Raw genomic sequence first — 6,095 nt, 5'->3', positions numbered from 1 at the left:
ACACAGTTCAAACGCTGAAACTTGAATTATTCACCGCATCTTGTATACGGTAAACGGTAACGGTAGCTGGTTTGTATTGTTAAATAACTTGCTAGGCATCGCATGATAGCACTGTCTGCCTGTGTTTGGTACCCGCTCAACCAAAGCCAAAAGTGTGTGTGTATGTGTGTGTGTGTGTTAGACCGAAAGTGGATACTTACGGGGGGCGAGGCCGCTTCTTCGGGCTTTGTGTCATTGGTTTAGCAGACCCAAGACCCCGCCTTGATGAAAAAAAAAAACAAAAAAAAAAAAACGGAAAGTGGGAGTGGGAGAGAAGGAAAGCGAGAGCGACTGGGAGAGAGAGAGAAAGAGAGAGAGAGAGACTCAAACATTTCCCTTCTCCTGAGCCTTTCACACAGAGGACGTCCACCCCTCCAAACAGAAGCATCCCATCTTCGTCGCAGTAGCCCACTTTCAGCCAAATTATTTTGACACGGTTCAGTGGCCTCGGTGCTGGGATTGCTCGTAAAGGCACAGTTTCACTTCAGTTATTTGGATAATTAAGTTTCTTTAGCATTTTTAAAGATTGGAGCAACTATTCGAAAAAGAAATCAAAATTGGAAGGAAACATTCACTCGTCTGCGGCGCTTATGATGGTATTCCCGGGCGCCTAAAACTCGTCTTTCATAACTTGCAACAAACGTCTTGCATTAAGGTAAGATTTTATGGTGCCATTCTAAAACTGTACAGCACAGTTATTATTGAGCTTTACAAATAGAGTGTTTTATTGCATTTTGTCTACGATGTGGCTAGCTGGAGCTTTGATATAGCCATGTGTTCTCGCTTCGCTGCGCCACGAAGAAAAAGAAAGGGACGAGGAGTGAACGGTGAGGACATGTTTGACCACGTAAAGCCCCAGATCGCTACCTATCTGTCAAAAGAAGCCTTCCCCCAGATCTATCCTCGCTGTTTCCAGAGAGCTGGCTTTTAAAATCTATTAAGAGGCAACTCATGCAGCTTATAAGGTGTTGATTTCACTCAGTCATAAGAAAGATGAGTTTTTTTAACAGGGTAAGTGTGACGAATTACTAGGTGATGCACGACGGTTTCTTCGTGAGATTCAGTTTACGTCGCGAATAATATCGTAATCGGATTATTGGCCCACTTGCACTTTTCCATAATTTAAAAACAGACGAATCCCGTGTGTGGTAGTGGGAAATTCACATTTCTCAGAAGTTCAAGCAGCCTATATTTACCATTTTCTTGATCGTACAATGTTTGCGCTATTGTCCACAATGACACAGCCCAAATAACAATTAGCTGGAGCTGGTGTGTAGTGGTGCTAGGAAGTTGCGCCGCGTAGTCTTGAGTGTCCAGGATTCATAACGGAGAACTCCCGTGTGTAGTCGTGAGGGAGTAGGAGCGCCATGATTAGAGGTGTATCGTAAAATATTTCATATCGGGTTGGTAATCTGTTGAACAGCAGTAATGAATAATATTTTTGGTCTGTTTGGTCAGTACACCTGACGTCTAATTTCGCATTGAGCTCTTTAAACTAACGATAGGAAATTGATCATACATTCTTCTTAAAGATGACAACCCAAACTGGGCAGAACAAAATTAATTCGAGTAACACGAGAATGCCCGGCTACCTGAGATCTCGAGCCTTAGAGCTTTTATCCGGCGACTTTTTGGTTGGAGTGGACGGATTTGGGCTTTTGGGTTGGGTTTTTGCATGGAATGACCAATGAAACAGACAATGTCACGGTATAACTTAATACATATTAACTTACCCATTAAATAAATATTATCTTAATGTATATTGACATATTAACTCTAGACTGCTAAACTGCCACAGTAACTAATGTGACTTCATTAATATTATCAGGTTTGTGGTGTGCGGGATACAAGATGGAATAAATACATTTTAATTACAAAATAAATCACATCAAAGGTAATGCTTAAGTTAACTAATAGTACCTTAGCAAAATGCTAAAAGAATGACCAGTGTGTGAGACAAACCCTATGAGGAGGAGGGAATAACTCAGTGGCTTGACCCCTGTTAGTGAGTAATGCACTGACAGAGATGATTGGAGAGCTAAATTGATTCATAGGAGCAAGCTGAATGGAGCACAACCTTAGTGAGTGGAGCTTTTGTGTGCCCGAGAGATCGCAAGAGAGAGCGGGAGAAGGAGAGCGGGAAAGAATTCAAGTGAAAGAGTACAAGAGAAGGACACAGAGGGAGGGGGAGAGTGTTGGAGAAATGGAGGAGAGAGAGAGGGATGGGGGGAATCTGGCTCTGTGTTGGGATGATGGTGAGCTACAGATGTGCTCTCTCTCGGACATCTGCGTTTTCTTCTGCCTTTGTCAAGGAAACATTTAATATGGTGGACGGCTCAATACAACAAAAGGGCCCCTGTCAGAGCAACCCATTAAGAACCACTAGTCATGAGAGAAGCATCAGAATTGCATTCACCCAGCACACTCTGCATCTGTGGATGTTTTTAGATATTTGTAGAGAACTAGAACCAGGATGACACACTTATCATCAGAGGAGGCATGACAAGTTTTAAACTTTCTTTTAATTATCTTACAAATCCAGATTTTTAAGTATAAGTTCAGACATAGCATTATTTAGCATTAGTACGTCAGTGAAAACCCTCTACCAAGATATAAGATGTGTGGGTGCATGTGTATGTTTGAGTGGGTGGGGGTGGTGGGACTTCCTGTGTCGCCTAGACATAGGTTATTTATATTCTCACACATTTACCAAGAATGAATGCCTGAGCCATTTAGAAGATACAAGTTACAGAGTCACTCATGGAAATAGTCTTAACTCATTTCTGTGTCAGCAAAATGGACACATAAGGGGTTAAAACAAAAATGGGGAAGGGAAGAAAGTAGAGAGACAGATAAACAACTGTCTTCTATAAAGATGGTGAGCGGCATCCTGTTTAGCAAAACATTGTAACATGTAGGTCATGGCGTAGTGTGGAGTCATGTTGTAGCATAGTGGGGCACTCACCACAGTCCTCAATACTCTTGCTAACTGAAGTGAATGTTTGTACAGTTCCTCAACTAGCAGGCATCAGTGACCTCTGCCTGTCTCCCAGAGTCTTCATGGGTCTAATCCTTTGAGCAAGTAACCACCTCCCATGTATTGTTCTCAAAATCGTCTCCAGCTGGTGGCTGAGTGTAAAAACTCTGTGGAGATGATGTGCAAGCTTATGTATCTGCAGGAGTTCCCTGAAGCCAGTATTTTCCTGAATCATTCGTGAAGTTTCACAGTAGTGATTCATTCTGTAGGCATGCCAGTACACATCAGGTCACCTGAGCTGTGGATATGCTTTAGTTAGTTGTTTTTTTTGTTTTTTTTTCCATGTTTTATTAGTCTGTCCTGCAACTTTGATGGTGGCACATGATTTCATAGACAATGCCACCATTAATGATATGGTAACATGGGACCTTTTTTAGATTTTGTGATTCATGACTCACCACTCTGGTCAGAGCTACTGTGAGTCCAGTGGAGACAAACAAACGAGCAAATAAATCCGAAAGCATAAAAAAAAATTAAGGAGTTTAGCTGACTGAGTCAAGATGATAGAATAGCCCTCATCACAATTTGCTTGAGAGAGAAAGGTGGGTCAGTTTGAATGTGTGATTTTAATTGGTCTCTGAAGACCCTCTCTTACCTTTTTTCCTGCTTTTTTTGTGCTACCTTCAAAAGTGTCTGGAGTGCAACTGTGGCTGTGTCCTCAGTGTGGGGAAAGTTCCATGCTCATTAGCCTGAGGTTCGGGCAGGATTGATTGGATGCAGGCCACGGCTAATCACTGGTGACGCCTGCACTAAACAGGGAGGTGAGGGCGTAAACTGCGAAAGACAGCCTGCCTGCCCTCCGGTTAGCTCGCTGCTAAACATGAGGAATGAGAGAAAGAGAAGGAGGGGAGTTCTTACTGTATTCTGTTTTTATTTCTTTCTTATACTCTGTCTGTGTTTCTTCCTCGCTTGCAGTCTCAGCTGCTCTAAACATCAACTGTCACCAAACATATTAGCATTCAATGTTATTCAGCGGTTGTGAAAGTATTCAGCACCGTGATTGTACATTTGTTCTTGGTAATCGGAGAACACACTTGAGTCTCAACTCATTTTTAGATAAATAGTCGGGTTCGGTTTTTTTTCATATTTTTGATCATTCTGAGTCTAAGTCCAAATCACGCGGAGACCTTATTTGGGTTCTGTTGTTTGTTTTTGAGCAAATGAACCAGTCATGGCTAGGCGAAACACAAGAATTTGATGGGGTTATCAAAGACAAATCTGATTTGAGCATTAGATGGTTCATAGTGGAGCTGTTCCAGGTTGGAGGTGTGTATATGATTATGAAGACATTAGAAATGAGTTCAAGACATACGAGAGGGGGATAGCCTTACTTCACTTTGTTCTTCAGCCAGTCTTAATTTAATCTGCTGTCATGATGGTTATCTTAGCTGAAGATGTGCGGCGGAGAGCGATGAAGGAGAAATAAAGTGTAGAGGAGAGGAGGAATGAGACATGGATGAGAAGAGAAACTGTGTGCCTCCGGATGTCTCTTTCATGGGAAGAGGCTGAGGGCCGTGTAATCACGTTAGAAATCAGGCCTTCTAATCCAGCCGCCTGTACCACACACACACACATGCACACACACACACACATATATATATATATACACACACACTGACACTTTATGGGGGAGTTAAAGGGTGAAGAACAGCCCACGGATTAAACAGGACACATCCACCACTGGTTAGTAAAATGCAGACAGGGATTATAATTAGAGCTGTGTTGAGCCGGTGTGCTGTGTGCATATAGACTACATTTTACAGCATGTATGCTAAGTACCATAGTGTCACTGACTTTACCTTTTTTTAGGTAACACACTTTGTGACTTTGTTTGGGCATGGTAACAAATTGATTTTTATTGCATATTTCAAGATATTTTTTCTTCTGTTCTTGAGTCTTGTTAAAACAGATATTTCAGAGGTTTTTTTTTTTTTCATGTGTAAACACAAATCAAGTGAAATGAAAGGCCAAAGTCTAATGTGAATCATTAAAACATCTCAATAATAATAATAATAGTAATAATAATAATAACAATAACAATAATAATACTTCTTTTGTTGGTTGTTTATTTCATGCCTTTTTTGGGATAAAATATACACATTTATAGGTCTGGTACTGTTGTCAGCTCGAGCCTGTTGGTAAGCAGTGCTGCGCTCCGAGCATTTCCGTGTTACGACCCCACTCGGCAAGTTTGGGCTCGCCTCGTTGTTGAGAAATGCCGCAATTATCGATGCCTTTTTCTTCTCTTCCAGTGTAATGCTGCTGCTGTTTTAATGCTTATTAATTGATGCTCTGCTGGGCGCTCGTGTAATCCACTCAGGATTTCTCTTAGGCTGAATGGCCTTGAGTTACCCCTAGAGGGACGCTTCCTTCTGGGAGATGTGGCACGGGTGTATTTGAATCTGTTAAATTGTTGTATCTGAGATGCAGGAAACATGCAGTGATATTGAATTAATCTTTCTTGGTGTGTTTACAAAAGTTCAGGGACCGTGTGTGTTTCTATAGGTAAAATTTTAAGGAAACATATTCCAGCCTACATTGAAAGAAAAAAGAACACACTTGACAAGAATGGTGAGGGAAAACTGTGTACACATTCCACAGCTGTTCTGAGCTGAGGAGCCCCTGCGTGACTGTGCTTCTTGGGTCCGTTAACAGTCTGGAGGTGCAACGTGGTAGTCGGCGTTTCCCGAGGGCTGGAAAGCCCATTGCCCGGAGCGAAAGCGAGCAGTGTTGTAGGAGCTAATAAATGTGTGTATGTGTTATTGTGCACACTGTCCCTAAACCTAAAGAAACATAAAGAAAGGGCAGGTAATGTTAACATGCCAGAGTACCATTTAACTGGTGAGCATGTTAATATGTCGAGATGGGACAATGTTCACTCACTTGCTCTCTCACACACATACTGAGGTATGCAAAGGAACTTCAGTAATTGTTGACCATTGGACAGACCACACAAATCCTCTAACAGTATTTAGTTAATACTGTTAGTACTCTCCCTCTGAAGCTCACTTCCCTGTGA

The 6,095-nt window shown here is 41.9% G+C and overlaps 1 protein-coding gene across 1 annotated transcript in view; it reads left to right on the top strand.

Moving 5' to 3' along the window:
* Positions 1-347: 347 nt before the first annotated feature.
* The window catches only part of LOC113581562 (C-terminal-binding protein 2), a 74,121-nt gene continuing 68,373 nt past the window's right edge, over positions 348-6,095 (top strand). The window contains exon 1 of the mRNA XM_027016782.3: positions 348-694. The gene's annotated coding sequence lies outside the window, so the exon portion shown is untranslated. The remainder of the gene's footprint in view (positions 695-6,095) is intronic.

Source organism: Electrophorus electricus, chromosome 15, assembly GCF_041902795.1.
Source record: "Electrophorus electricus isolate QZ-2024a chromosome 15, ASM4190279v1, whole genome shotgun sequence".
NCBI classification, from domain to species: domain Eukaryota; kingdom Metazoa; phylum Chordata; class Actinopteri; order Gymnotiformes; family Gymnotidae; genus Electrophorus; species Electrophorus electricus.
Note: the sequence above shows the minus strand (reverse complement) of the source record. Positions and strands in the feature narration are given on the sequence as shown.